The 8,816-nt window shown below is 38.7% G+C and overlaps 1 non-coding gene across 1 annotated transcript; it reads right to left on the bottom strand.

Moving 5' to 3' along the window:
* Positions 1-3,843: 3,843 nt before the first annotated feature.
* Positions 3,844-3,949, bottom strand: LOC148547913 (small nucleolar RNA R71). The gene has a single exon (XR_015898973.1). It is a non-coding gene; the product is annotated as a small nucleolar RNA R71 (small nucleolar RNA).
* Between the last annotated feature and the right edge of the window lie 4,867 nt (positions 3,950-8,816).

Below are 8,816 nucleotides of genomic sequence, written 5' to 3'. Positions count from 1 at the left end.
TGATGTATCCTTCCCTCCAAGAGATTGAATGACTTCCTACAAGAGATATTGAAAGTTGCTTGTTCCCCTAAGCACTTGAGAAACATTTAGCATGCATGTATGCTTGTGATTCTCTGATCCTAAGTTGGTGTAGGAACACCAAACTTAGTTCCTTGCCTACTTCTATATGCAGCAGAATAAATACATGCATGAAACATCAAGTACTTTTATTTAGAAAATAAACTTTGAACTAGAAAACAACTATAAACTAGAAGACAAACTAAAAACTAGAAACATAACAATTATTAAGTAGTCTCTCTGATTGTTTGGAGCCGATACTAGTCATGCTGAGGGTGCAATGTGTTCTTAATGAGATTTTTGGTGGAACACCAAACTTAGCATCCAACATTTACCCTTTAATTATTTTGGTATGCAACACCAAACTTAGCTCTTTGCAATACAGAAAAATCTACTTAACTCCTTTATTGAAATAACTAAGAAAGGGAGACTACTGACCTGTAGCTGATGACTTTCTTCCTCTTCTTCCAGTTTGTTAAGAGGAATGACCTCAATGGTAAAGAGGAGTCAGTCAGCGCCCCCTTTCTTGGCCTCTTCCCAGCAAGCTTTCTTTTGTAAATGGCTTGATTAAGCTTTCTTGCTGGTGGTCCAGGGGTTGGATTGCTTATGGTTGACCTCTCCTTCTTCCTTGATATGTTCAATGGTAGCTTGGTCACAATCCTCTCTTCGGTGTTGTTGTTGGTTGCCTTCACTTCCTTGATTTTAAGACTTGGTGGTTGTGTGATTGATGGAGTGTTCTCTTTATCAAGAGCTTCTTGAATTGGTGGTTTAATGAGCCCTTCTTCTATGCAAATTCCTGCCTCACTTGAGTATGGACTTCCTTGATTGTCTTCCTCACTTTCTTGTCCTTCCACTTACTCTTTTGCACTCAAGATTTGATTTAATAGCACTTTCATGGAGGAGGTTTGTTGTTCTTCTCAAGATTTTTTCATCTCCTCTTCAAATCTTTCAATCATAGATTCAAGTGTTGAGAGTTTTTAGTTCAGGAAAAATTATGGAGGTTGTGAGATTTCATGTTCCTTTATCGTCTCAAGTGGCTTCTATGGATATGCAGTCTCAGGTTCAAATATCTCCACCAACTCATTCTTTATTGAAAGTTTGCTTGACATAGGGACCTCTTCATCATGCTTCTCCACTTCCTCCTTTACATCCACCAATTAGTCTTCATCTTCCTTGCTCAGCAGTTCTAAGTTTTTCCTCATTTGCTCTAAGTGCTCATCCATCTTTTTGAAGAGGGCTTCTTGCTCTTTCCAAGATTGTTCTTGTCTTTCCAAGAGTTTTCTAGTTCTCTCCCTAGAGTCTATGGCACTTTGCAGGCATTGTTCTGCTTGTAGCAAGAGAGAAGCAGATTGGGGTGGATTTTGTGGGTTTGTGGGTATTGTGGTGAAGTTGTGTTGAGGGATGTGAAGTGAATTTTGTGAGTAATTAGGTGTGTCTTGTGGTTGGTGATGCGTGAGCATCTTTCCTATCTTTTCCTAGTGAATTTGCATTTAATTTGTTAAGTTTAATCAAGAATTAATCATCTTTTAGCCACTATGGATGCTACTTTGAGTCTTGTGTAATTCTGTTTATTTTAGGTAGCATTCGGCTGGATCTGATGGAGTTTCTGCAGCACAAGAATTAAAGGAGATGACAGCGAGGAGCGACGTGTGCGCGTACCTGAAACATGCACGTGATTTGGAACATTCCATGGTGACGCGTGCTTGTACCTGATGCGTACGTGTGAAAAGCGAAAATGCACAGCGATGCGTGCGCGTATTTGACGCGTACGCGTGACATGCGCCACGTGTAGAAAACGCAAAAAATATTGGGGGCAATTTCTGGGCTGTTTTTGACCCAGTTTTCAGCCCAGAAAACACAGATTAGAAGCTACAGAATGAACGAAACAAGTGGTCCCCATCCATCATGAAGACTTGCTGATTATTTAATTAATTCTGATTTAAATTTAAATCTTAATTTTTTTAGGAAAAGATATTATTTTAGTTTTAAAAATTAGATTTTAAATTTGTTAGGATTAGATATAAAAGGAACTTCCCTTCAGGGGATTCCAACATGAGTTAACTTTTCATTCCACCTCAGCCCAATTTACAATCCTAGTTTTCCACTCTGAACCATGAGTAACTAATCCTCCATTATTAAAGTTAGGAGCTCTATCTATTTGTATGGATTGATTCTATTGTTTTCTTTATTTTAATTCTTGTTCTAATTTATAAATCAAGAATTGTTTTTGTTCTTTATCTTATGAATTTGGGTGGAACGGAAGTATGACCCTCTTTCTAATTGAGTTCTTGTATAACTTGGAAAAGCTCTTTACTTGAACAACAGCTTGAAAATAATTTCTCCTAAATTCTAATTATCTGGACTTAACGGGATACATGACATATAATCCTTTTATATTTGGGTAATTAGAGTTTTTGTGGCATAATAACTAGAATTAAACTTCACCCTCTAATTGGAATTAATTGACCAAGGAATTGGCAATTGATGAGAATTTGAGGAGACTAGAAATGTCTAAGGAATTAGGGCCTAGTCACATATAGTTTGCCATGAATTAAATCTTGCATGATTAAAATAAATTAATAAGAAAAAATCAATCCGGAAAATAGATAACTCTGAAGCCTTAACTGCTTTCTCCATATTTTATTCCCAACTTATTTACTTGCCTATCCTTGAACTCTGAATTACTGTTTAATGCTTTTGAACACTCAAACACTATTTTCTGCTTGTCTAACTAAGCCAATCACTCAACCATTGTTGCTTTGTCCTTCAATCCTCGTGGGATCGACCCTCACTCATCTGAGGTATTACTTGGTATGACCCGGTGCACTTGCTGGTTAGTTTGTGTTTAGAAAATTCCGCACCAAGTTTTTGGTGCCGTTGCCGGGGATTGACTGTGATTAACAACTATCAGTTGTTTGATTGCTTAGATTAGGCATTTTAGTTTTAATTTTTTAATTTTATTTATTTATTGCGTTATTAATTTCAAAAAAAAATAGTATTAATATTTTTTCCTTAATTTCTGAAATTAAGTTTGGTGTTATCCAGTTGATTTTATTTTAATTTTTCTGTTTATTTTCCCTGTTAATTTTTGAAATTTTTTTATTTAATTTCAGTTATTATTTTCGAATTTTTTGTATTTATTTATCTAGTATTTTTATTTTATTTCTTTACACAAGTTACCTCACTGGGAGTTCTCTGCACTCTGACGTAGAGAAGTCCCATCTTTTCTTGTCTTCTATCTGTTTATGAGCAGGAACAGGGACAAGGAACCTCTGTTAGACTTTGACCCTGAACTTGAAAGAACTTGTAGACGACGTTTACAACAAACAAGACTTTACAAGGCTGCAAAATCCACTATGGATCCTAACAATGCTGCTAATGCCAATGTGGCAAATCCGAATGGGGATGAGCAACAAAGGAGAGTGCTTGGCTCTTATTCTGCTCCTACTGCAGATCTTTATGGAAAAAGCATTGTGGTGCCTCCTATAGTTGCGAACAACTTTAAGTTGAAGCCACAACTAGTCACTCTGGTGCAACAAAACTGTCAGTATCATGGACTTCCTCATGAAGATCCAAATCAATTTATATCTAATTTTCTGCAGATTTGTGATACTGTGAAGACAAATGGGGTGAACCCTGAGGTGTACAAACTCATGCTCTTCTCGTTTGCTCTGAGGGATAAAGCAAAGCTATGGCTAGATTCCCAACCCAAGGAGAGTTTGGATACTTGGGACAAGGTTGTTACTGAGTTTCTTACTAAATTTTTCCCACCGAAGAAGCTGACTAAGCTTAGGTTGGAGGTTCAGACTTTCAGGCAGAAGGATGGTGAAACTCTTTATGAAGCTTGGGAGAGATACAAGCTACTAACTAGGCAATGCCCTCCGCACATGTTCTCCAAATGGACCCAACTAGATATCTTTTATGAAGACTTGGGTGAGATATCCAAAATGAGCTTAGATACTTTAGCAGGTGGTTCATTGCATAAGAAGAAGACACCAGAGGAGACTATTGAGCTTATTGAATTAGTGGCTAGCAATCAATATTTATACTCATCTAATAGAAATCCTGTGAATTCTGAGACCTCTCAGAAGAGAGGCATGTTGGAAGTGGAAGCTGTTAATGCTCTTCTTGCTCAGAACAAGCTTATGTCTCAGTAAATAAATCTACTTACTCAGTAGATGGGTGGCATGTAAGTCTCAGCTATCAACACCCAAAATCCACCTCAAGAGGTTTCTTATGACATGGCAGGTAATTTTGTGCAAAATGCTAATTATGATTATGCTCAATCTTCTTCTGAACAGGTCAATTACATGGGGAGTGCTCCTAGATATCCCAATAATGATCCCTATTCTCATACCTACAATCAGGGGTGGAGAAATCACCCAAATTTTGGGTGGAGGGATTAACCTCAGAAACCTCAGAATTTCAACAATAATTCTCAGGGCAGCTTCCAACAGAACAACCATAATAACCGCCAATTTCAATCTCATCAACAACAACCACCTCCACAGGCAAATTCTAAATCCCAAGAAGATTCTAATTGGGAAATGATGAAGAGTTTTGTGCAGGAAACCAGAGCATCAATCAACAATTTGGAGATTCAGATGGGTCAAATAGCCACAAGAGTTAATGAAATTGATCAGAGGACCACTAATAGCCTTCCTGGTAACATAATTCCAAATCCAAGAGAGGAATGCAAGGCTATCACCTTGATAAGTGGACAAGTGACCAGTATTAAAGCACAAGTTAATAAGGAGCCAGTTGAAAAAAGATGATTGCAAGGTTATTCAATTAAGAAATGGTAAAGTAGCTGGCTCTGAGACCAAGGTCAATGGAGAGTTAGTGGAAAAAGAAGCTCCAGAGGAGAAGAAGGAAGAAGTAGAGTGCGCCCCTCCAAAGCGTGTGGACAACCCATTCCCAAACTCTCTTGATACTTATCCTACTTTGCTAAAGGCTCCTGAGTACAAGCCTAAAATGCCATATCCTCAGAGACTTCAAAAGGAGATCAAGGACAAGTAGTTTTTAAAGTTCTTGGAAGTCTTCAGAAAGTTGCAAATCAATATTCCTTTTGCTGAGGTTTTGGAACAAATGCCTCTCTATGTCAAGTTCATGAAGGAGCTGTTGTCAAAGAAGAAGCCTTTAAAGGGAAATGAGACAGTGGTCTTGACTAAAGAATGCAGTGCCATCATTCAGAATAACTTACCAAAGAAGATGCCAGATCCAGGGAGCTTTCAAATTTCATGCGCCATTGGGAGCACAACCTTTGAGAAAGCTTTATGTGATCTGGGAGCAAACATCAATTTAATGCCCTTGTCTGTGATGAAGAAGCTGTAAATCCAAGAGGCACAACCCACAAAGATAGCATTATATAGCAGACAAATCTATGAAGCCTACATACGGATTAGTGGAGAATATCTTGGTCAAAGTGGGTAACTTCTTCCTCCCAGCAGATTTTATGATTCTTGACACAGGGGAGGATGAGAATGCCTCTATAATTCTAGGAAGACTATTCCTAGCCACTGGAAGAGCTCTGATTGATGTAGAAGTGGGTGAATTAGTGCATATAGTGCATAATGAGCAACTGGTTTTTCATGTCTTCAAAGATATATATTCAACAGGTGATGCCAGGGCATCTTGGCCAGTTTCACTGACCTTTTCTTTACTGTTTTTAGGGTAGATATTCACCTACACCTTGATTCAAGCATACATTGTGCATTTTACATTATTTCATGAGGATTTTGCATGAATTTAGTGACAAATTGTATGCTGCATTACCCATGACTTGGACTAGAACTTTGATGCACTCTGTTGCTTGATTTCAGGACCAAAGGAAGCAAGAAAAGGGAGGTAACTTGCAAGGTTAATGAGAAAAGTGATTGCCAATAACACTCTCAAAGCCATCATTGCCCACGTTAAGAGTCACGTTAACTAAGTTAACGTGCACTCTAACGTGGAGAAGGGAAGTTGAGCCAATGTTAGTGACACTTAACATTGTCACTAACGTTGGTAAACACTCATGAGTGGCCACGTTAGAGCCCACGTTAACCTAGTTAACGTGGCCTCTAACGTTAAAGGGGGAAGAGAAGCCAACGTTAGTGACATTCAACATTGTCACTAACGTTGGCCTAAGGATGCAACACACCACGTTAACTCCCACGTTAACTTGGTTAACGTGGGAGCTAACGTGAGAAGTGAGAGTTGTCGACAACGTTAGTGACACTCAACATTGTCACTAACGTTGAAAGCAACCACACAACCCCCCAAGGAGCCACGTTAACTTCCACGTTAACTTAGTTAACGTGGAAGCTAACGATGAGGAATGAATGATGAGCCAACGTTAGTGACACTCAACATTGTCACTAACGTTGGGATGGCTAAGAATGGCCACGTTAGAAGCCACGTTAACCTAGTTAACGTGGACTCTAACGTGAGATCTAGGGGCACATTGGAACGTTAGTGACAATGTTGAGTGTCACTAACGTTCTCGAAGTTTGGCAAGGCCACGTTAGAAGCCACGTTAACCTAGTTAACGTGGACTTTAACGTGAAGCAAATAGGGGCACACTGGAACGTTAGTGACAATGTTGAGTGTCACTAACGTTCTCGAAGTTTGGCAAGGCCACGTTAGAAGCCACGTTAACCTAGTTAACGTGGGCTCTAATGTGAGGCAAAGGGGTACATTGGAACGTTAGTGAAAATGTTAAGTGTCACTAACGTTCTCGAACTTATACTTTCACTAAATGTTAACACCCCTAACGCCCTGAGCTAAAATCTCTGCCCACTTAGCACTTTCTCTCTGCAAGTAAAGCCAAGCCCAAATGAAGAAAAGAACTGCTTCAAACTCAAGATCTAAAGGCCCAAGACTTGAAGAGCAAACTAGAAGCTGAGAAGAGTAGTATATATAGGAGTAGCTTTGAATTGTTAAGAGAGTTCTGAAAGTTGGAAAAAGAGAATTACTCTCTGTATTTTACTTTCTCTACAATTTCTAGTTCTATGATGTATTCTCCATCTTTATTTTCATTTTCAAGAGCTATGAACAACTAAACCCCTTTCATTGGGTTAGGGAGCTCTGTTGTAATTTGATGGATCAATACTAATTTTCATTATTCTTCTTCCATCTTTTCTCTTGATTTTACTTGAAAGCTTTCGATCTTCATGCCATTGAGTAGTTATCTTGGAAGAGAAGCTATTCAAACTTGGATCTCTTTTGAACCATGAAAGAGGAATGAAGAGATCAAGCTAGAAATGCTTTCTCATGCTGGACCAAATTGGGTTTGGATGGGTATGTGACTATAACCCTCTCAATACTTGATTTGGGAAATGCATGCGGTATAATCAGTGACCATACTTCATCTCTTCTCATGAGCAATTGACCAAGGAATTGGCTATTGATCATGATTTGAGAGATTGAATTGCAAGAAATTGTAATTCAATCACTTAAGATTGCCAAGGAAATCAATGAGTGCATTGATTGAGGAAGAGATGAAAATGAACTTGATCCGGAGAATTGCAACATCTCCTAAGCCCAATGAACTCCCCATCTCTAATCTTACCCATTCTCTTTAATTTCTGCCATTTACTTTTATGAGCAAATCCCCATTCCCATTTACAATTCTGCAATTTATTTTCAGTCATTTACTTCCAGTCCTTTAATTCTAGCATTTACTTTTCTGTTATTTACATTCTCGCCATTTTATTTTCTGCAACTCTCAACCCAAATTCTGGATTTGCTCAACTAGAACATTCTTCTAATTAAAGTTGCTTGATCAATCAATCCCTGTGGGATTCGACCTCACTCCATTGTGAGTTTTTACTTGACGACAAATTCGGTACACTTGCCAAAAGGAGATTTATTGAGAGACAAGTTTTCCGTGCATCAAGTTTATGGCACCGTTGCCAGGGATTGATTGTGCATCAACAATGATTAAATTGGAAGATCACTAGATTAAGCATTTTTATTTTTGTGAATTTCATTTTATTTTTGAGTGATTTACTTTTTGTTTTCGTTAAACTTCTTCCCTTCCCCCTCTACTCTTTTGTTTTACTTTGTTATTTTCAATTCTGTTTGCTAACCCACTAACTGTTTGATATATTGCATCACCCACAACTAACAGTAATTCTGACACAAATACTTTTTGCACCTATCTTTTCTTGCTTGCACTTGATGGTTGTATGACAGGGAGAAGAAGCGGGGCTTCAACTTCCTTCGATTCTGAACCTGAGAGGACCTTCCTTAGATTAAGGAGGGAGGCAAGAGGAAAAAAAGTGGTTGGTGCTGAGGAAGAAGAGGAATTCTTTGAAACAAACATGGAAGACAACATGGAAAACCATCATGAAGAAGAGGATCACAACCATGGGGGAGGAGGTAGAGCAAATCATGCTGGGGAGAATAGAAGAGTTTTGGGCTCTTACATCCATCCAAACCCAGGCAATTGTGGAAGTAGCATCCAAAAGTCAACAATCCATGCCAACAACTTTGAACTTAAACCACAGCTCATCACCCTTGTTCAGAACAACTGCTCGTTTGGAGGAGGTGTTCAAGAAGACCCCAATCAACATTTGACCACCTTCCTGAGAATATGTGACACAGTGAAGTCTAATGGTGTTCACCCTGATGCCTATAGACTGCTCCTATTTCCATTCTCACTTAGGGACAAAGCAGCCAAGTGGCTGGAATCCTTCCCAAGGGAAAGCTTGACAACTTGGGAAGACGTGGTGAACAAATTTTTAGCAAGATTTTACCCTCCTCAACGAATCAAT

Source organism: Arachis ipaensis, chromosome B8 (genome assembly GCF_059453495.1).
Source record: "Arachis ipaensis isolate K30076 ecotype BB chromosome B8, ASM5945349v1, whole genome shotgun sequence".
Taxonomy (NCBI): Eukaryota; Viridiplantae; Streptophyta; class Magnoliopsida; order Fabales; family Fabaceae; genus Arachis; species Arachis ipaensis.
This window is presented reverse-complemented; position numbering and strand designations above follow the sequence as displayed.